Source organism: Toxotes jaculatrix, chromosome 2 (genome assembly GCF_017976425.1).
Source record: "Toxotes jaculatrix isolate fToxJac2 chromosome 2, fToxJac2.pri, whole genome shotgun sequence".
NCBI lineage: Eukaryota > Metazoa > Chordata > Actinopteri > Toxotidae > Toxotes > Toxotes jaculatrix.
In genome coordinates this window covers 10,577,523-10,601,309 of record NC_054395.1, presented here as the reverse complement: position 1 = coordinate 10,601,309, position 23,787 = coordinate 10,577,523, and positions in this window count along the sequence as shown.

Sequence of the window (23,787 nt, the reverse complement as noted above, 5' to 3'; positions counted from 1 at the left end):
CAGTAGTTCCATAATTTTTCCACATCTGTTCCTTGTGCCGCAAAACAATATGAAAGAGCTTGGGAGGGGGATCACTGGGGTGTGGAGTTTTAAAGAATATGACAAGTCTTAGAAGGTCACTGTGACACAGGAATGTAACATGGAAGGAAGAAAAATGGCTATGAGGGGGAAATGGGGTCAAATTAACCACCTTTTGCATCATGTTTATCCAGAAGAACAAATGTGTATTTGCTATCAAACAGTAGTCATATGTACTGAGAGCTGTAGGGCATCTGTAGATGACAGCCGTCAGTTGGGACTGAAGAGTAGTCAAAAACAGCCCGCTCTTCATCTCTGCCTGAGATTAGGTTAATGTTACATTTGTTGCTGCTAGCATAGCACTTTCAGACATGTACAGTCATGTGAACTGAAATTAGTTGATCAAAAAAGTTTTTTTTTTCCCAGAAACATGATAAAAACATCCTCCAAAACCTTCAAAAGTGTATTTTAAAATGTACAGTGAGGTGAGGTGAATTTATGTTGTAGAACTATGTGAGGGGAATCAAAAGAACAACAAGCACATTTCAGTCTGAAAAAGTCTGAGTCAGAAAGCAGCTGTTGATGGCCCATCCATTTGCAAATAGAGCTATTCTTGTTACAACAGAATGGTATTTGACTCCTATAAACACTCAATTTGACTCCATCATCACTGTAAGTCTTGCGATAACTTTTGAAAACTGTACAAAATGCCAGAACACTCTCTGTCTCTAAAGATGCAATACATTGCTAGAGAGAAAGAGGATGATCAGAAGAGGATCAAGTACTCTGTGATGCTCCTCTTAGAGCATCACAGAGTACTTTAAGCCATGACCGCCATTTTGCTTGCCCTCAAACTTCTCCTGACAGTAGATGCCTCCACCGCCTCGTGTAAACTTGTTCTCAGTTCTGAAGAACATTTTGTAATGTCTGTCTCTGCACACTTATTTCCTGTTTTATTTTGAAATTACTTACCTTGTGTGCCTGTTTTTTTACTTCCCGTTCTTGTGTGTTTTTCCCGCTGCCCTGCCCTTGTTCTGTGCAAGCTCAGCACCTCCAGTCACAGACTATAGCTCTTCTAATGGTAATGCATTTTCTACTTAAGTGAACTCTTGAATATGTCTGTGTAGGTTGAACTAAAAATGACATTGTTATTGTGTGCACACTGGAGTAATTATTTGGTTTAGTCTGGTCTGACCTATGAGTAGATCTTTGCTCTGTGTCAACCAGAAACTAATTTTCTGGGAAGACCCCGATTCAAAAACACAGTCCTGCAAAATGCTGTGACCTCATTATGGGCCTTATGAGTGTTTTGAGTAAAACATTTTGGTCAATGTGTGTTCTTGCATTTAGTTACACCTAAGTAACTTAGGGAAGTTGGAGGGATGAGAATGCACTATTTAAAAAAAAAAAAAAAAAAAGAAGTCTTTTTTCTTTCTCCTCTAAAATTTTGTCCTGGGGAGCTTACCACCGAGTGGTTTCACTGTCACTATGCATGACTGCCACTTGCCAGTAATTTGGTGCCCCCCTGCTGCAAACCTTGTGCCCCCCCTGGATACTTGTTCTAGTCCCAATCCTGGATGGCACACAGATGTTATTCTGCTACTGAAACCTTGGAAAAGATACTGGATGCGAGCAACAATGACTGCAACTGACAGAAACAAGGCCACACAATACAACCACATCCCAAGGCTTTAACCTGATTATGAATAACATGATAATAATTAATTGTTTACTACTTTACCATCCAGTAGAAACAGATCAAAAATAGCAGTCATTTAGTGTCATGTAGTCAAACCACATACAGAACTAAGTTGATATATATGAACTTCTGAGAGGAATATTTGGGATTTCAGCTGCTGGATGCATAATCACCCTCAATTTTTGAAATTTGACATCCTGTCATCTGATCAGATGAGTTTAAGGTGCTGCCTTAAGAGTTTAGGGTTCTCATTGTGGAGAACCTCTTAAGAAATCAGCTGAATCTTGAATTTAGCCCTGCATTTCACATGGACAAATGAGTCTTACCACAATATTTACCCCTAAATTCTTTAGTGAGAGTTTATTGAGTCATCCACAGAGTTAGTGTAGTATAGTCCAGAGCTTGACTGACTGAAGCCCCATTCAGACGAGAGTAACATTACAGGGGGAGGTGGAGAATAAAATACTGCTAATTCAGCATATTTAAAATGGTGGTTAATTTGCCAAAATGTGAACAAAAATAGGTAAAAAAGAAAACAAACGAGAGCACATTCAATTCAGTTCAGTTCTTTCTCTTCTGATGGCTTTTTCTTTTGTCAGATCAGCTCCCAAATAGACCTTTGGTGTTGGTATTAGCGTGTTTCCACCTATCAGATTATTAAAAACATTTTTGATTTACTCCATTTTCACACAAAATTCAAATTTCACAGTGGCCAGATCTAACGAATGGGATTAAAATTACTGAAGAGCACAGGTGAAGTTAGAATCAATCCATCTCTCCAGCTCCTCTGGAAAAATATGTCCGGTCTGAGAAGGGCTAAAGACTGACAAGAAATCCTGTCAGGTTTTTGTTTTGTTTTTTTCCCTCAAAACAATCATCTTTACTCTTTCCCAGTTAAACACATGGTTACCAGTGTGCCTCTTGTCTACATTGTATAATATTTCATAATAAGGCTTATGGATTAAGTATCTAATACTTAAAAATATACAATTTATAATCTAGTACTAAGATAGAATAACACTGATTTGAATGACTACTGAAATGAGACAATTAATGCAATCACCAGACACTGGATATGGCTCTAAGCTGGCTTAAGAGCACATTAATGAATTAAACAATTAACAATGGAGTATTGTACAGCAGATGAAATGAATAATAACATGTAATGTATTCATGTTTAACTAATAAGGACTCCCATCATAATTTAATAATGTTGGTATTAGGGTGATTAAACCTCATTACCATTAAAAGTAATCACTAAGGGTCTGGTGAATTCCACTGTAATTAATTGTCCATGATGTAGCCACCTCTCGCAGTGACATTCAAGTGTAAACAGAGTTACGATCTCACAGATCAGCTGCTCGGAGAGCGAGACACACACGGTACAAACTGAAGGTTGACTGAACGGTGAGCTGTGCTGAATTTTTTGTTAAAAGCACGTAAACAAAACAGATTACTATTTTATAAATGTGGTAGGAACCTACACACACGAAACCAAGCATCATGCTGTGTTTTTGTTTCGCTGTTGCCAGGAGACGACAGAATAGCTGACAATCTACTGTCAGTCACACAGCCAGTTGTTTTTTTTCATTGTGCTGGGTTGGTGTGATTTGGCTATACAAGTATTATATAAAATTGGAGAATGGTTACAAAACAGCTCTTATTTGCTTCTAAGCTGATGTAGTTTCCCCCCCAAGGGCCCATCTCTGCATTAATACAACTGGTGAACAGAGAAAAGGAAAACAAAAACAATGAGCTGAATTTGTTTCAGCTGAGGGTGCTCAAGGCTCTCTTCCAAAAATGCAAGGTGCCTAAAGCAGAGAAATGCAAGATGCAGCACAGCCGGGGGCAAACACATTGTTCAAATATATATGACGGCCTCCCTACCGTCTATTGTCGCCCTTCGCTTTACCTATCACGCCTACATTGATTACAGGTTTTCTCCAAGCTCTGCTGCCGTGCTGCAGAGTTTGGACAATCTGTTTTGTATTTCATCTATAAGAAAAAAATAAATAAACTCTCAATTAAGAAACCAGAGTGAGGGCATCTTCCACTGTTAATGACTGCAGTTGATGGAATTGCTCAACTTGTTTACTTTGAGCTTTCCTTACTTAAAATGCTGACTGGACTAGAATGAGTGCACTTTGTCACCACCACAATCACCACCAGGAAGCGAGGAGTTGCTATCGTCATCATTATCATAATCGACAGCACTAATGTTGCTGCACTAACAACAAATCTTCCAGCAGCAGGTTGTTCTTTAAGCAGCAGTGTAACTGAAAAATATGTTATTTTTGAGCATTTACCAGTTTGCCTCTTGATTTCCTGCTTGTTTTTGTTCCACCCAGGATGGCCATGCAGTCTGTTGGTCTTTTAGTTGGTCTGTTGTTTGGACTGCCAAACCAACAATTTGTTCCAAAGCAGCTATATCAGCATGTACTGGCTGGATTGATATAATAAGTGTAATGAATATTTATAGTGCTGGGAGACTGGTTACTGTCTGAACCCTTGTCTCCGGAATACAGTACTAAATGGTCGTAATTGTGTAGTTTGTATAATAAAATAAATGCATAGGTTTTTGATGACACCATGACCTTTTCTCTGGTTGCCTTTACATCTACTGACCATATTCATGCTCTCCAGAGGACAAACCCTTTCTGTCTTAGACACTTTGCAGCTAAAAACGTGCTTCGTGTTATCAGACTGTGCTGAAGAACTGCAGGCGAATACAAACTTGTGGCTGTGAAGTAAAAGACTCTAGACCAGGGGTGTCAAACTGTTCCACAAAGGGCCGGTGTGGCTGCAGGTTTTTGTTCCAACCAATGAAGAGCACACAGTTTGACCAATCAACTGTCTGAAGACTGAGATCAGTTGATTAAATGAGTCAAGTCTGGTGTGCTGCTGCTTGGTTGGAACAAAAACCTGCAGCCACACCGGCCCTTTGTGGAACAGGTTTGACACCTCTGCTCTAGACCATTAGTGACCAAAGAGGTATTAAAGTGTTACCGCACAGTATCCTGTATGTAACTCATCCTGGGGGGGGGTTGCTTTGAACTCAGTTCCTTCAGCTAATCTGCAGCGTGCTGCACATGCTCATATTAAGCAATTTAAATGGTTATCAAAATGCACAGAGGACTGTAGAGGAGTAACTTAGCCATGTCTTGTGTAAAACAAACTTATCACCCACAAACTCTTGAAAAGATTCCTGCATTTGGGATGTTCTGTAAGTCAAAGTGAGTTTATGTCATAGCAAAGTGATTTATTCCACCACGTCATAGCAAGCTGAAAATCATGATGATGAGTGAAGAGACCAGGCTGCTGAAATGATATTACTACCTTGTAGGAGTTGTTTGCTCTCTGAAATTGTCCTCTGTTTTACTCTTTTAAGCCCAGGTTGTCAGCAGAAAAATGCTGGAATATATCTGCTTTAGATACAGCTGAATGAATAATTAAAAACCCGAAGCTTCACACGTCAAGAGAGGGTGATGTGTACATGGCTTTGAACAAGCTGCGGAGGAAATGAATAAATACATAAATTGTGTCCGTGTGTGTGTGTGTGTGTGCAGCACACAAGCAAGGGAGCCACAGAATTGAAATCACACATGGGTATGAAAGCGAGAGGTAATTTTAACATAAAGCATGAACTGTCAGAAAAGCTTTTTAACTCGTCAACAGTGCGGCCTGTTTAGGCAGAGCAGTTTTACTGAAATGACAGATCCAGCCTTTCGTAACAGGAAGCTCCACAAACAAACTCTTAAACTTGGTGGGTTGCTTTGACAACTTCTTAAATTGCGTATGATGGCATGTTAATGCCCATATTAAGAGTAGCATTCCAGACGATACACTTAAATAGCAGTATATTCAAACATGATTGAGTCAGTGAAAACAAAGCAATGTGACTTTTTAATACTAAATCAATTTCAGAATTCAAAGTGTAATATTTTAGGGACTTTTAGAGCTTTGGATCTGAAGGAGCCTTTTTGCACCAACGACAAGCTGTAACTGAATATGTTTTAATGACAGCAGTGTTAAAAGCAGGCATTTGCACTTCTGTTAACTGTTAATTTTGCATATATTCAGAGGCGGCAGTTTCAAGAGATGAAACATCTCCACACAATAAAAAAAGAGCTGAACTTCTATTATGATGCTTTTGCTCACAATTGTGAAGACTGACAAAGATCAAGGTAACAACAGCTGCTGTTTCACACTTCCAACCAGAAAACAGCCTTGTGTGTATAAATGCACACCCATGTCTGTGTCAGTGTCTGCGCATTGACGCATTTTGTTGCAGTCATTTAGCTCAACAGCAACTCTGTGTTTACTGCTTTATGGCAACTTTCCCTCTCTAATTGGTCGCAGTTCAGCTTTGTTGTAGACAGCAGGCTGTTCTGTCTGTCTACAGGTCAAAGTTTTCTTTAGAAAAACAAACTCAAAGTGATTTTTTTTTTCCTTTCAGAAAGGAAACAAATTGCAATCCGACGACTTTCCCTTTGAGTTTCCATACACACATAAATCAAACATGGTGAAGTCTGAGGGTAATCCATATAATGGGGTGGAAATGTTTTATTCTGTATAAAAGCATTCATTATTAAATGTTTTTCACTTTGTTTGAAAACAGTGATCTCAGAAAAGGAGGTGTCAGCGGTAAATATCTACTTAGCATCTCGATATCATTCTGAGTTTGACTTTCCTTGAATTAAGTTGTTTGAACTCAAAAAGAGGTCAGAAACTCAAACTACATCAGCTCCTACTGGTCCTTCCATTTACCTCGGAGGTCTTTGAAGTGTCTAAAGAATGTATGAAGAGTCAGGCTTCCTGGAGGCACTGGTTACCTTTTGGATGGACCCTGAATTTGCCAAGAGTCAGCCTTCTACAGATGAAAGTTTGTCTTCAGCCTTGCTCCATGTCCTGTTTCTTGTGAGCCTGTCACGTCCGCCTTTCAGATCATTAGCCTCTGCCAGCCTCCAGTCAGTTTCCCATTCAGTTAGCTCTAGACCTGTTAGCCATCAGCGAGCCACAAGCCTCCAGTTTGCTTCCAAGTCAGCTTGCCTCCAGCCTGATCCTGTCCCTAAAGACCTTCAGCAGCCATGTATCCAGGGTACACGCCTTGATATTTCAGAGGTATCTAGGGATCTGAGCCCTTAGAAGGAAGCCTGTCCAGTCCCCCTGTTACTTGTTGGCACTAGAGGAAACGTCAGGGGATCACCATAGTCATTAGGAGACATCCTCTGTGCACTTTCAATGGCTATCCCAAATTTCATGGCAATTCACCTACATGGTTTGTGTTAAGTTTCAGTCTTGACTAAAATGGTATACTTACTGACTGGCTGACTGACTGACTGATTGACATTTCTGGACTGACAGTGCTATTTCTGGAGCCACATCACTAGCATATGCTATATCAGTTGGCAAAATCAAAAAATAATATACAACACTGTTCTGGTCAAGAATGATCAATTATGATATATATGCTTTTCTTGTAACCATTGCCTTTTCTGTGTTACAGAAGAAGAGCAAACAGCTCCAAAGTCAAATCATTTATCTTAAAAGTGGTAAATGTGGAGGAACCATGACTTTTCCATCAAGAATTTCTCTTGAATTAAAGGCTTTATTAGAGCTTGAGTTTTGTTTTCATAAGTTTGGCCATGATTTCATGGGTTATGACTGCATGCAGTCAATTGTCAATTAACATAAGACATTAAGAATTGTTTAAAAAGAAAACTCTAACCTGGGGGGTTAAGACCTGCTGGTTGACTCACTGTTCGTGTCTGTTTCTTTGTCAGACATCTTTTTAAGGATGTCACCATGTCCCCAGGTCTCAGCAGTTGACTTGGTGAGTACAGTCTTAATGCTACCAAAATAAGACTCCAGCAGTAATAAACCAGGACTGTCCTCTTAGTGTAGTTGTAGTTGTCAGTAGTCGATATATCTTCCTTCTTTAATTCTCCCTCCTGTCATACTTAAAGTTTCCTCTCCTCCACACTGATGCAAGGATTGGATGCTACACACTTTTTAATATTTTAGCTCACATCTTTAACAACTCCCAGTAGATTTCTTTAATTTAACCTACTCTTTAACCCAGTTTCAAAGAGCTTAGTGCTGACAACAAAAGAAGGCCAACATGACACCTCACATAAAGTAACTCCTCCAAACTAAGAAGCTGTTCCTTCTGATACTTTTTAATTCCACCTTGTTGTAGCAGGCATCTGCTGTACAACAAAGTCAAGGCCAGGGGACTGTCTCTAACAATGTAGCAGGCCCGTCATTCACTCAATGCATCTGCGTGGTTCCCTGCACCCAAGGGCCCACCTCCTTCTATTACGGTGAATAAATGAGGTGCCAATCAGGCAGTTGAGGTTTTGACTCCACACAGAGCACAATAAGTGCCACTGTCTGCTATCTGGTTATGGTGAAATCTTGTTGGAGGCAGGCAGGGGGATTCACTTCACACTTAACGCATTGTGGGAGCAACAAATAGAGGCACTCACAGTCGTTGCAGACAGGGATTTTGGTGCCTCTGGTTACTTTCAGGGTGAGGGGGCTGCAAAACTGAGTGAGGCAGATAAAAAAAATACGAGAATAGAGAGAGAGAATGGTAGAAAATGGAGAGCACAACACATATATGTACAACACAAAAGATGCAGCTCCCTTCTGGGCCAAGAAGTGTAGTTTTGAAAATGCTTAAAATGTGTCGTTCATTCCCCCAAATGTTTCAAACCAATCAGAGGTGTCTGACATACTGTGGGTGATGAGCAGTACAACACACACCTGCTGTGTCACATAGCATCAAGTAATTTATGAGCTTTAGTTGACAGCCATATTGCAGCTAACACAGCCTGTGCCACACAGACAGAAGAAGCAGTCAAAGAACAGTAGCCAGGATGTGACTCGTCACACATTGCAGATGTTTGGTGCAGTCAAACCTCTGTTTGATGTTGTCATGGGTCAGGAAAAACCCACGAACAGTTTGTGGCACTAAATCTTAAATTGGCTGTCATTAAACCATTGCAGCAGTAGAGGGCGCAATGTTACGATGCAATTAAAGGAGCACCATTCATGAGCACCAACAATGGAACCAAAGGAAAGACATTTTTTGTTTGTCACATGTTTTAATTTTAGGGACGTTACAGTCTCCTTATTGCTCCACACAGATATGATGTTTATGAGCTGTGACGGTGTGGAGGAAACACAAATAGTTGTGGGAACAGACTCAAAATGTGTTTCCGTCCCATGAGAATTGTGTTTCTCAAAGTAGAAATGATCAGATCTGTGAAGCTGAAGTTAAAAATCTGAATGTATAGTAGTAATCGCTGTTCAGGTTGTGATGTGTGCAGTTGTATAATTGTTTTACAAATTGTGTGTGGGGATTGGAGCACGCTTCTGTTAGTTGTAGATCGTGTAACACATGATCATAGCAGTAGGCTCACAACTTCCTCTGCATTGGCAGAGTTTTGGACGTTTGTAGCTTTTGGACAGGTCATGATGTTTGGACATCACTGGGAGCTCTTGTGCAGCTCTTTAAGAATGTTTGTTCTGATGAGAAGATGTCCAACAAAGAGATGCAAGTGTACTCAGATTTATTAAACCATGTTCAAACTCCTGAATTTCTCTGAGACCATGAGGAAATTGTCCTGTCCCAGTAGCTTAAGGCTCCTTCTGTAATTCTCCTCAGAGCAGAGCATCTGCTGAAACATTAATTTAAAGAGAGTCCAGGTGAGCAATGTGGTGAGGCTTTGGAAGCAAAACATTGCAGGGGGTGTTGCTCTGCAGCCTTGAAAAGAAATGCAAAGCTCAAACAATCCAGGCCAGCTCTTCTAAAGCTTTGTGAACAATCTTGAGCAGCGCTTGTCTTTCCATGATAAGACCATCAAGGGCCTCAGCATCCTTGATCACAGTGAATAGCCATCAAACCCCAGCATCCGCCCTGGTGAATAACAGATTAGGCGGCAGTGCAAGCAATTTAACTTGTGCACAGACCAAGCACTGAATGTGATGTGGGACCTACTGGAAGAGCCCAACAGTGAGCCCAAGGACCTAAAACTGCTCATTAACTGTATGAAAACATTCCCTGTCAGCACAGCGGAGTGTGAGAGGAACTTTAGTCTTGTGAAGAATATAAGCACAGACAAGAGGACTGTCCTACTGCTCGCAAATATATCAAATTTAATTATAATTAACATTAATGGCCCCATACTTCCAAAATGTGATCCTAGAAAATACACAGGGACCTGGCTGAAGAGTCACTGTACCTTATGAGGTATTTAGCAAATATGTCTGATCTTTATAAACAGATGTTGAAATGTTCTGGGACTGTGTATTTTTGACTTTATCAAATTGCTTTCAATGTGTGGAAAAGGTTTATTCAAGGTGAAACTTGAACAGGGATGCATCACCGCAGTATGAGAAATAACCTTTCCTGTCATTTCTCTCTGTTATTGCCATAGCAGTACGAACTCTCTGAAGACTTTGCTTTCATGATGTTTAAAAAAATCAGTTAAAACATATAAAAATATGTTATTTCTTGCTCCGACATTGCTGAAATGAGATGGCTCCACAATAGTGTGAGAAAAGGCTGGGTCTAACTGAGTGCACATCCTGTGAGGTTAAATAGACTTTGAGGTAATATTTAGCTGAACAGATTATAACTGAATTTTCATTTTGGGGAGAAACATTTCTTGAAATGTTCTGGGCTTAACAGCACACTCAGTAATTTGTTACTAACAGCATCTGAGCAATCTTTGCTTCCCAAAATTGGTTTGTGAACGTGTCTTGAGAATTGTTAAATTCAGTTTTGAAAATTTATTTTTTTATTTACTTATTTTTGAAAATCGGCTACATCGTTCTGAACGTTTGTCATTACAATTATCTCTTTCCAGCTCATACTGCTGCTGTCTCTTCTCTTCTGTGGCTAATGTTAACATAACAATGATCCTTATTCCCTGATGTCAAGCAGAGGAAGTTAAGTCACAATGTGCAAATGCTACTGGCCCAAGTTTGAGTGAACTAAATATGTAGTAGTAGCTGGAGTAGTCTTACATGTCAGTTTTTATAACACAGAGCATTTATCCTTTTCTTGGACACACAGCTTTAAACAGAAAACCAGAGTATAAATTTCAAGTAAAAAGAACATCTGCAGGCAACACTACACCACTGCGTACAATACATTAAGGCTGAAAATAAAAAAGGACAATGAAACACAGAAGGGCATAAACCACAGGATAGAAAGAAAAATCATGTCAGGGCAGAGACCCAAGTGCTCAACACTGATCCAAATTGGCCTCTTCTCTGCTGTGCTCTCTGTCAAATGGAGACTCTGATGTCTCTCCTTTCTTTTTGCTTTGCCTCTCTGCTCCTTATGCTCTACTCCTTCCTCAGGAAACATGACAGACATGGATATATTAACCATTTTCCTGGACACACAACTACTGATACAGGTAGTGTGTTGTTTTGTACTAATTCCAGCAACAAAAACAAAAAGCACAATATGTAATAACCTAAAGACTGAGTCCATTTAATATGAGGAATGGTAAGAAACAAGCACAATATGTAATAACCTAAAGACTGAGTCCACTTAATATGAGGAATGGTAAGAAACAAGCACAATATGTAATAACCTAAAGACTGAGTCCACTTAATATGAGGAATGGTAAGAAACTCTTAATTGTGAGACTGCAAGGCAAAACTTGATAGCAAGGTGACAGAGGGAAATCATGCGAGGTAGTGGGATGTGCTATTGACTGGCCTCTGGTCTGCCTGGGTCTTAATTCATGAGAAGCCCCGCTGAGCTCTTCTCTTCCACAAGTGGCTGAGGCTGTGCGCCGAGCGTACGGGAGCAGCAATGATTAATGTGGTTATAAAACCAGTCGGCCGACTTTTAAGTGTTACACTAGATCATCTACTGAGAGAGCTCTACCATGTGCACTGGAGCGACACGAAACTGGGAGCTGTGAGAAGTGTATTGGAAACAAATCTCTCATCAAACTTTGATGTACTCCCGCTCAACAACAACAACAATCAAAAAAAAAACCCTCCTCCGTCACGTCTGACCCAGCTCTGAAAATCCTCAGCCTCTAAAGTGTCATGGGCTGAGGTAATATTTGCTGTCGATCATACACTGAAATTGAACTGCCGCTGTCTTCACATTAGAGGTTTAATAGATATTTTCATTTAAAAGGGGCAATAAGTAAGACTTTTACTGTCCCATGACACAAAATGGCCATAATATATTTGTGGGGGGTTGATAGGGTTGTGGATCACTCACTCCCATTGGCTCGGTGATTATTGAGATCTGTAGCTTTAAAGCTCTCCTTCCAGCTCATTCTGGCACAAAAATCCTACCCTGACATTTTTAACAGCTCATCATAGATAGTAACGTTTACAGTATGGAGGCTAAAACAGCAAACAAAGAACCCAACAACGCCAATAAATAAGCCATAAAAGCAGCAATACACTGAGACTGGAGCACCATCTATGCTATCCCTCTTTGGCTGCACTGGATCCCAACACTTACATTTTGATGGGCTGTCAATCACCAGCTCCTGCAGTGGTGGCCACATGAGAATGCTGTTAATGTAGTGAGAGAAAGCTTATATTGTTGCTGTTCATTCTTGAGTGCATGACGGTATGACGACCCTCTCCGGAGAGGACTGCTTGGCCTCTCGCACAGCAAGAGCCTGCAGCGTGGTGTCAGGTGGTCAGGGAGATTCAGTTCACCTGGACTGCCTGACTGATTACTCTATGTAAGTTTGTGGCAGTCAGTCGGTCCTTTTCCCTCTCCTGGTTTCACTCTCACACATCTCGTGTTGTTTGGAGTACTGGTTGTGCCTGTCGTAAAATACAAAAAAAAGAAAAGGAAGGAAAAATGCGTCATGTATACAAAATGCAAATAGAGCTCACAAATGGAGGGACGGTGAAGAAGGAGAAAACAACACCAACAATAGAAGAACGTTTTTAAATATAGGATCTATATGTAGGGGTAGGACAGTTGTTACCTTATTAACTGTAAAACATGATTTAAATAAAGCATACATACTTAAAATATTTTTAACAGAATCTTGTGTAAACTACTTGCTATTCACAGAAAAATAGAACAATAGAATCTGCTTCTCTTGTTCCTGTTTCAGTCTCACAGCAGTTGGCAAACAGTGAAGACAAAACAACAGGGAGCTGCTGCACCTGCTCACGCAATTAGCAGCAGGTTCACAGGTTCCGATTGAGATCAAGCGAGAATTTTAAAAGAGCAGCAAAAAAAATTTCTTCAAGGCATCTAGTGCACCACGCCCTGCTCACCATAGTGTGCAAAAAGTACCTTATAGGTCAAAGGCAGTCACATGGCATTGTGTCTTAGTCAAATGGTCAAATTCACACCTCATATGAGAATATCAGGGTTCCAGATGTGTCTGAAGTCAAAGGGTGGATCATTTAGAGGTTGCAGTCCATGAGGGTGGATCCTACAGAATACCTGAAAGCCAGACCGAGCCTGTGCCACCTCTTTCAGTGAGATATCTGGCTTCACTGAGACAAAAACTGTGGTGCCTTCAGGTGCTCTTTATCAGATTCTAAGTCAGTCATTTTCATGTTTATCACAGGAATCCTGACTTTGGGAGAACAGGTTTCATGATTTCCAAAAATAGTCTACCAGATTAGTGGACATACATTCCACAGAAAAACAAACATTAGAAATGCAATCTTCCGAGAATCCGGGCTCTGAAATTAGATACTGCCACATTAACGAAATACAACAGATGTGAAAAAGCACATTTTAATTCCATAAAAAGTCGGCACTGAAATGCTCAACAATGTGAGTTTTCGCAGGCCTGAAGGGTTTTCCTGCTAAAATCCCGACTCTGCTTGAAACACCACTAAAAAATTATCAAAGAAATCTTGTGTATTATATCATGATGTATACCTCCATTAGTCCACTATTATTAGTATTAGGCTATGTACTACTACTGAAACGATGACTATGAGTGTAAAGTACTGACTTTCAACTTCAGCTCTTTTAGGGGGTATAGATGTGAGGTCTCTTGAAGCTGAAGGTCAGTACTTTAACCTCATTGTTTCATTTCAAATCCAATCTGCAAAGCCAATGAAAAACATAATGCATCACTGCCCCAGTACTTACAGACTGCACTGTAGAGATTGAATTTAGTTTGTGAGTTGAGTTTCATATTACTTGAGGTTCAGTGAGGTTTCTGATTAAACAAGATTCAATTAATGAAAATGTTCATGCTAATCCCTGCTCCTTGCTTTTGTCTTTCTGTCCCTGTGTATCTGCAACTGAATGAAAGTCGGGAAGATTATGACAAATCTAGCAATGCTGATGATTTTGCTATTTCCTGTTATAGTTCCAATTATATTAAAGTGGCTCCCCCATCTTCCTTTCCTCCTTCCTTCCCTAAGGCATTGGGCAGGTGAATCCAGTTATTTGTTCAAAAACAAAGGCTCAGCAAAAAGGAGTTTGTTCTGGATTAAGCAATCTTTTAGTTCACCGTGGCGCATTTATAACTGCATGTCCTGTAAGGAAATAACTCACTTTGTAAGGAAAGCTTGGATGCTTTTTTTCCTGCCTCTTGTTCATGCAGGTTGCATCTTCTTCTGAATATATTGTGCTGTGCAGGTTTATTCCCTGTGCAGAGGAGCAGTGACACACTCGTATACATGTGCACTCGAAGCCTCTTTTCTTGTTATCCAATGCCAAATAATCTGTTTGAACAGAGTCTCTCATTGCTGTACATATTGGATTCATGCGGGCCAGTACTGACAGTGACATATGAGGCCTGGTGGTGTTTTTTTTTTTTTTTTGTAGAGAGCCAGAGCCAGAGCAGGGATGGATGGGAGGTGAGCCACATTTGTACATGACTGCATCTGTGCTGTAGCTATACCACTCCCTTTCTCTGTGTTTCTGCTCTCCATTGCTGGCAAGCGCACTGGGGGAATGTTGGCGAATCTTCCTTCAAAGGATTTTTTTTAGCATGTACCTGCACCTTGGCACATCAAAGTGAGTCTATCAATTATAATTTAAGTAACATGTATTAATAAGCGTTAACCAGAGCAGAACACTACACCACCACCCAAATGGTAAACCGTGGGATTTGTGTACAGCTGTACGTGATGTCATGTTAAAGAAATCTGGGCGTAGGACACGAGCCCCTCAACTCCATTAGCTTGTCAAATTGTTTTTGACTGGCTTTGATTTTGCTTTTATCCTCGTCTGTCGCTCGGCAAGAGTGAGGCGAGGCTGTTATCATGCGATGGAAATGGAAATCAGGTCTTAGCCCACAGTACAATTGCATGGGAGGCTCTTTGAGTGAGGCATAAAAAAGAATACGCTTTATCAATTCCCAGTAAGTGGGTTTCAAGGACAAGTCCAATAATACTTCAGCGGCACATTAAGAATGCTATGGCTTAATTAATGCACACAGATTATTTGGATTTTACATCATAAGGACAATCTCAACATGATTTTCGTTCATTTTGATGGTTCCTTGGTTTGATTGAACCGTACTGCAAGTGGCGTAAAAAGATCAAAATCAGTTCTTGCTTTCTGTGCATACAAAGCTGGAGTCAGGACATGGTTAGCCTAGCTTAACATAAAGACTGGAAGCAAGGGTAAACAGTAAGCCTGATGATGTCCAAAGTTATAAACTACCTACCATCATCTCTGCAGCTTTCTAATTTACACTTTGTATCTTGTTTTATTAAGTGGTAAATCAAAATAAAAACTGACAAAAAACAGTTTGTGATTTCAGGTCCAGTTACCTGTTGGAACTGGTTCTTGTCAGTGAGCACAGGCTATGTTTTTGGTCTCTGTGCAGGCACAGTGGTACTAAACCTGGCAACCATGTGACAAGACTTTGGGAAACTGCCCACAGTCAATTGGCCAAGCTGTCACTCACCAATAAATAGTCCCAGCATGTAAAACCACAAATTATGGGCTCTACACAGTGGTGGAAAGTAAGCACGTACACTTACTCAAGCCCAGTACTTACGTGCAATTTTGACGTACTTGTACTTTACTCGACTATTTTCATTTCATACAACTTTATACTTCTACTCCACAACAGCTCAGAGAGAAACATTGTGCTTTTGATTCCACTACATTTATTTGGCAGGTGTAGTTATAAGTTACATGTCAGACTAAGATTTTAAGTAAAATACACTTAATTGTTAAAGATTAAAACCAGTGGTTCCCAACCTTTGACCCTCTACAAAATACGTAACAAAAAAAAGGTTTGGAAGTTTTCAATAAATTAATTTAGACTTGTGAATCCAAACTTTGTTTTTTTTCCTATCACATTAATCACCTGATGACTGCCCAGATTTAATCCATTTGCAGAGAGCCTGGCCTCTGAGTTGGGAACCATAGGACCGAACGTATATCAAATAGTTAAAACTAGCTTGACTCAGTAAAACGGTAAAATGCTATGTGGGCAGTGAAACATCAATATTAACAATCCAATAATGTAATATGTTAATGTGTCAGGCATAGGGGCCAGTTTTCAAGAATATTTGTTTATTTAAGTAGGATTTCAAATTCAGGACTTTTATTTGTAACTAAGTCTTTTTATATGTAGTAATGATACTTTTACTTTACTTGTAAAGGATCTGAGTACTTCTTTCACCACTGGCTTTATGTTTCTGTTTAAGCTGAGTTTCAACACATGAAATGCGAAATGTCTCGTCTCAGTATCACTATAGTTCACTTTGGACGGAGCCAGGCTGGCATGCCCTGCCTCCAGTTATTAATCTTCTCATCTCCCTCAGAAAAAAAAAAAAAAACGCAGGTAAGCATATTTCCCAAAAAGTGTCAGTCGTTCTTCCTGTGTGTTCCTTAGGAGTTTGTAAATGAGCACCACATCTTTCTTAATGCTGCTATTGTTTAACTGAATCCAAAAGATGGAGCTAATATTCACGGAAACATGTTGATAACCAGATAATTGTGTCACAGCACGCTACTAAACGACCCTCCACGTGAGTCTGAGTACCATATATGACATAAACATTACAGCGGTAAACATACAGCACATACAGTGTAATACTTTTATCCGGGCTGAGATGTGCCTGATACGCTTTATCTCACCATCTACACAGACAGGGGACACCAGGGGCTGCATGGTGCAATAACAAATATCCTAATGTGTAAAATATGTGTTTATTCTCTGAATCAAGCCTCATCCCCTCACCACTAACCCACTTCCTGAAATAGATCTGCTCCATTCACTTTCTGAAGTGTTCCAAAGAGAAAAAGCGCTTCTGGCTGCCCATGTCCTACATAATGTAATTATGTAAACCAAACCAAGAGAAAGAAGCCGCACACCACACAATCTACCACGCAATCAATGGCAGATAATCACTGAGAGAGCTATAAATGCACAGAAATGCACTGGAGCGTACTACAGTTATGGTCGAATGTGGTGATGCTGTTCTTATGCTGAGTATGCATGTGTATTGTCTGCATTTTAATATTGATCAAAATGTGTTATGGATGAAAGTATTCAAGTGTTCTTTAAGTGCCAAGAGGACCACATAAGAAAACACTCTAGTTCGACTTCTCTGTCAGCAGATTGCTTTCTTGAGGCCAATATGACAACCGCTATTTTCTGTCCGCTCAACAAAACCATTTGGTGCTTCAATCTTCATGAAATGCCCCTTGAAAGCCTTGCTCATCATTGTGTGGTAGGCAATGGACTGGTGCCATGATATTCTCACTCATACGCACACTCAGAGGCTCCACGTGCATCCCACTGATATTGTGCACATCGCGGGACGAGCGTGACAGTTGTCACATATATGTTTCATAGAGCACAGCGAAGATCTAAAAGGGGAGAGACGAGGAGGGGAGCTGAGAAGAACGGAGCTTAAGTCTGAGGAGAGTAGACATAATAGTGGTTTGGGGAGGAAGAACAGCTTTGCATGTCTCATCTATATTGCAGCATGTCTGTAACACAGCCCATTGGTCCTGCCATTAAAAGAAACAGGCTTTCCTCTTTCACATCTGTGATGCCTCCATTGATTATATGGACTCACTTGGGGAATACTTGTGCCATTACACAGTGGTTCAATCTGCAAGTGGGCACAGTACTGCCTTCTCTCTCTCTCTCTCTCTCTCTCTCTCTCTCTCTCTCTCTCTCTCTCTCTCTCTCTCTCTCTCTCTCCCTCTTTCTCTCTCTCTTTTTTTTTTTTTTTTTAGAAGTGCTAGGATACACAGACACACACACATACACACATCAAGAGCCCCAACACCATTGCCTATTGGTGCCATTAAAGCCAGGGGCGTTTTCCTCAGCTAAGCCTGTCAGGTCAATGAAGACACACATAAAGTGAAGTGAAAGCATTTTCTCACCACTGAGCCCTCTTTTTGACACATTACATGTTCACATAACAGATCATGAGCCTCACCTCCTTCGGAGATACACCATGTAATTCCTTTTTTGGTATTTTTTCACATGATGTCTACACTACACACATGTCATGTCTGAGTGAGGGGAAGGGATCCAAATGTCCTGTATACATTCTTTACTGCGCACAAACACTTTGGAGTCAAGGACAAACACTTAATGAAGTTTAGTTAGTCCCTCAAGAATTTCATCACAGTTTCTCTAATGCCCGCTTGATCTGGCTCCAAGAAAACTGTGACTTTATTGAAACGACAGAGAAAACTTAGCTTAAGTTCTCCATAGCTAAATGGCACAAAACGTCACAAATGCCTTGCTGTCAGTTTCAAAACTTTAGTTTCAATAAAGAAAATATTAAATCCTTCATATATTGACTATGAGAATTTCTGACTTCAGCAGTTTTATTCGTTTTAAGAAAAACGCTTTAACAGGAAATGTTTCATTTTTCCACAAACAAAAATCACATGAATTTGAATAATTTGAGAGACGTCCATCCCTGCGATTTACTCAGCAATTCAAAGAGGTTTGGTGTTATGCTTGTTGACAGCTGTTTACCAGCAGTTTAGAAAGCAATCAGTTACTCAGAGGATTGTAGAATGTTCTGAGCTAGCAAGCTACAAACATGAAACATGAACAGTGACAGAAAGTGTGAGGATGGACCCAAGCCAGCTGTACAGACTGTTGCGAGTCGATTTACAGAAATAACAACTCAACAACTTAAATTATCATATTTCTTTGATGTCTACTGAAAATGATATCGGCAGATCAGATATTCTGTCCTGACTGGTGAGGGCAATTCACCACCAGATATCAGCAGTGGCAGGAAATGAAATGGCAATTCAGTCTGATTATCAGGCAACAGAGATGCGACAATCACTGTGGGTGGAAGTCTTTGAGAGTCTTGGGATGCGATTCTGATTTTTGTCGTCAGGATTCAATTCAGAGTTGATTCTGAACTGACTACAAATTCAGTAAGAAATAAAGTGGGTACTATTTTCAGGCTTTTACTCCAGTGAGCCAAAACATTCTCTCTGTGTTTAAAACCACAAAATTCATTTTGAAATGTGGTAGTGAAAGGCCCTGCATGCCTATGGTACACCCACACAGGGGATTTCTTGTATTTTGATAGGAAAAATCTTTTCTCTGGTCTGTGCAGACTATTTGACTGACGTCCAACAGACTGTCCTGTTAGCTTTGTTGCGCCTGTTATTGTGGGCTAAATTACACCTCCATCATTCTAATTAGTTCAGCAAAGCTGATGACCCCACGTACTGTACACTCCAGCATCATTTTACCTAACTTCAAACTCATACAGTGGTAATCAGCCAAAGTATCTGTAAGTGGTAATAAGTGGTAAACCCAAAGCCAGGCTTTATAACATCCCTTCAGAAACATTCACATGTGGCATCTCCATTATTTTTTCAGTCTTAGAGTCTAAAAGATCTTCCCTTTTGGGAAAGACTTTATCGTTGTTGATTAAATATTGTATCTCCTGAGTGTAGTGACACTAAATAATAGTAGTGACAGTGATCTAGTACGTTCTTATATATTCTCCATGTCAGTTATTTTAATTTAAGTCCAAATTAGAACCACTGCTTCACATTGACTTTGCAGTTGGCTCCCAGAATGAGTTTCCCATAATTAATTTTACATTAAAGCACCAGTCTTTCAACCAGCGAGAACTTGTGGGCTGCACTTGTGAAATGTAGTGCAAATGAGTCAGGAGTAGCCAGTCTTCTTCGTGGTGGACAGAATTAGGACATCAGCATCACAATGTGGGGAAATCACAAGGCATATGGCTCAAACAACACTTGAGCTACATTCAAAAATGTGTTTGTTTATCAAGTGCTCTCAGCTGTCCTAATTATGTCGTCCAGTCAGACAGTCGACTGTATTTCCTCAATAGAACTGGTGTCCCAACGTGGCCTTGCCCTCTATGACCAGAGGCCATGTTGTAGATTGGAAATGGGTAAAATGGCAGTTCTCCCAGCTCAGAGGAACTGGGGGATGGCAAAGGAGGCAGCCAATTAATATTTCAACAATACATCCTCTGTGGCCTGAGATTGACTGACAAAACTGCTAGCTGTCGTAGCAGTTATCTCCAAAACTGCCATGCGGGTAGGAATTCTGAATGCTCTGTTTAGAAAGGGATTTCATATTCATTGCTCATTTTTGCATTCTGCATAAAATTGGTTACAAAAGCAATTAACACTGGAGAAGAATGAAATGAATATAAATAAGGCTGAGAGACAACAAGTCAAAGTTATCAGACACCTGGAGAGCTAATGGTCTTTTCCAAGTTTGGTTTGTCTTTGGATCAGGAATTAACTGGAAGTTAAACTGAGCAAACTAATTCAGAACACTGAGGTGGCGCAGTGAATTTCAGTCAATACTCAGGCTCTAGAAGAGGAAACGCTGTTTATCATTACAAACTCACTATTGTTTGACAAAGAAAAAAGCTGTTAATCTTAACTCAAAACATGAACACTGAGCAAACGCTATCTGCTGACGAGGACTGGAAGATACATTTGAAAGTTCCAGAAAAAGCTAATTAAATCTTTTTTTTGTCAAACTAGCAAAAAGTTGAATGTTTTTGCAGAAATCTTCTGCATGTTCTTCACAAAGCAGATTCTTTATGTGTAAATGCAGTAGATTATTACATGGTCAAGATGGCAAACGTTGCATGGTAACATGATCATCTTGAGGGTTTTTAGCCATGTTAGCATCGAGGCTCTAGGGATGGTGGTGTCTGTCTGTTGGTCGATTGACATTTTTTGTGTTTAGTGAAATATCTTAACAGCAGTTGGATGGTTTGCTGTGAAATTTGGTACAGATATCCATGGTACCCAGAGGATGAATTTTAATGATTTTTATGGTCCTTTGATGTTTTGCCTAGTTCCACCAGATCAAAAAGCGATCATATGAATTTCTTTGATTGTTGTTGTTTTGTTTTTTTTTGTTTTTTTTTTGAAGGCACTGACAAATGATATCATCCTGCAGATAAGAGCAACAGATAAGAAAACAAATGACCTACTTTGTCATTTGGCCGGGTGGATTTGATGAATCTACCACACCAGCTGAGACTCTTTTCTTTCCAGAGAGGGGTTGTTCCATTTTCTGAGAACTAGTTCCCATTTGCAAGGTTCCCAGATCTACCACTCTGACAGGTGTTGACTTGACCCCAACCTTTGTTCTTGCAGTCGCAGGCTATTTTAGTTAATTTGTGACACAATGTGAATATAGAGGTCTGCAACATGTGTAGTTTAAAGACTCTAATGTGATATAGCTGATATGTTCCTGTTCCTGTTTCTTTAGATCCTGGTACCTGGTGTGTATTGGAGCGATTTGCAGCGGAGTGTGATGAGACTGGTTTATTGCCAGATGTTTGGCTAACAGCTTCCTTGAACCTAATCAGTTGATACCTCAGTTCTCCCATTGCTTTGGAGGAGTTCACATACATTAAAACATGAATGAAATTACTTCTCTCTGCAGGACATCTGAACGCCTCAGGAACTCAAGAGTGCCTTGAGGAGCACTGCTGCTCCTCATTAAGACAAGCTAGCGTACGTGGCTTTAATTTTGAGAAGGGTGATTCTTGAATGTGTACTTGGTGCCAAAATCTGAGGGTCTGAGACCACATGGTAGACTGGGAACCTGTTGGTCTCTGCTGGACCTGAGGAGGACTGATAATTTTATGTCCAGAAAAAATTTGCATCATCTACATCATCATCTACATCATACTCAAAATCACATACTATGTGAAAACAAGATAGCTATGTACTATAGCATCCCTGATCCACAGCCAGTGAAGTAAGGCTCATTATTTTGCCATCCATGGTGTTTCATGAGGCAGGTGTGAAGTGGATCCTCAACTGCCTGTCAGAAAGTTGTGGAGTTCAATTGAAGTTTGCCTTTGTTTTCACTCTTACTCTCTTGCTGTAACATTTCAGTGGCATGTTGACGGGTTTATCTGTGGGACTGGAGGCTGATGAGGCGCACCTTGGTGTGTTTGGACTTCCTGATTAGTTGACACAAAATAGGGAAATTGTGGCATGTGGTGAAGACGTTCCATGCTGTCATGAGAAATGCACCTGCTCAGGTTGAGTGAATCTCTCTCCGTCTCTCTCTGTCTCTCTCTCTTGTTTCATAATGATTTCTGCAGCCTTCAGGTTCCATTGGAAAAATCAATACCATGTGTACAACAAACACATAATGAAGTGCTACATATGTCTAAAGATACATGCTTTTCTTGGCTGCTAGTTATAAGCTTGATTGCTTAATAGACACCATGTTAACTAATGGAGAAGTATTACCTAATATTTACTGTTGTATTATTATTTATCGAGTAAGTTATTCAGCATTACACAGTTAGAGGAATGTGACTTTTCCCGTGAATTCCTGACAAGACTCAGACCTTAATCTCTGCTCATTCTCAGTTTTTATAGTATTTTATAGTATTCGTCACATTTTGCAATAAATCACCAGTTACATGCCTGATCCTGCTTCTGCAAAGTTTTCTATGCCATTTCATTTTTTCAAACAATAAAAGCAGCCAGCACACAAGGCTGGACTGAAAGCAAGCAGCTACTCTCAGACCCTAAGGGGCCCACAAAGGAACCAAGTTCACTCTGTGACCATTAGTTTGTGGCAATTTGAGTAATTGTTCCTTTCAGAGTGAACATGTATGCTTGACCTTGGAAAAAGTTTCTTGCCAAAAAAAGTGGTCCTGGTCATGGTCCACTTAATGGCTTTATGCAGAGCTTTTAACTATATCTCAGGGTCTTCTTCAGTCTGTGCAGTTGTCATGGAGATAGCTCATCACGTGATCTTGAGTTTAATGGGCTTTTTATGGGCAAATCTTGTTCCCCTACCTTTTATTTTTCTGTGTATTCAGTTGCTTTGTGCTTATTTGGTGTAAATATCCTAAATAAATTTGAGTTTAGTCAAATCACCACACTGTAACTGACAAACTGCAAATCTGGTTGGTTTCTGGGTGCTTTGGCCAAAATATAACAGTCTGCTGTGAGCAGTTTACCTACAGATAACAGGACACAGACAATCAGCAATGAGAGAGGAACCGGGTCAGTGGGGGCCTATGGCACAGTTTTGCCCTGGGGCCCCCTAGTGGTTTAATCCATATCTGCCACAAAAAAAAAATTGGATGCATTTTGCGTTTTTGTTCTTGTTGTTTGTTTTTTGAGAGAAAACACATTTGAATGGGCAACAAGTGCATCTATGCTAGGGTGTGACACACAGGTCTAAACTTTGATTTCATAGCTTTATCAAAGCTCAGAAGAGCAGCAGTCAAGAAACATCTGTTCAGTAATCATACTTTAACTAAAAAAATGTAAGAGCTGTTGGTTGAGTACCTTCATACTCTCGTCACTCCAACCAAATGATATGTTGTCAGCGATCCTTCCACTCTTGAAACACAATCGTCTGGGCAAGCTTGAAAGATTTAGTGGGAAATTTTATCACATGCAATGACTGTACTTTCTGTGGGGCTTAATGAATTGATGTAATCAGGGATGTACATGTAGGAGTTTTTAAAGAGCACCTAAAGGCAACATCGCTCTTTTCCGTGTGAACAGATATTTTACAGTTGAGGGCTTGCGAGGGTTGATGTTTTTGTTTTTTTTTATGTCCATGTGCAGCAGAGTTTCAGGCTTTGAG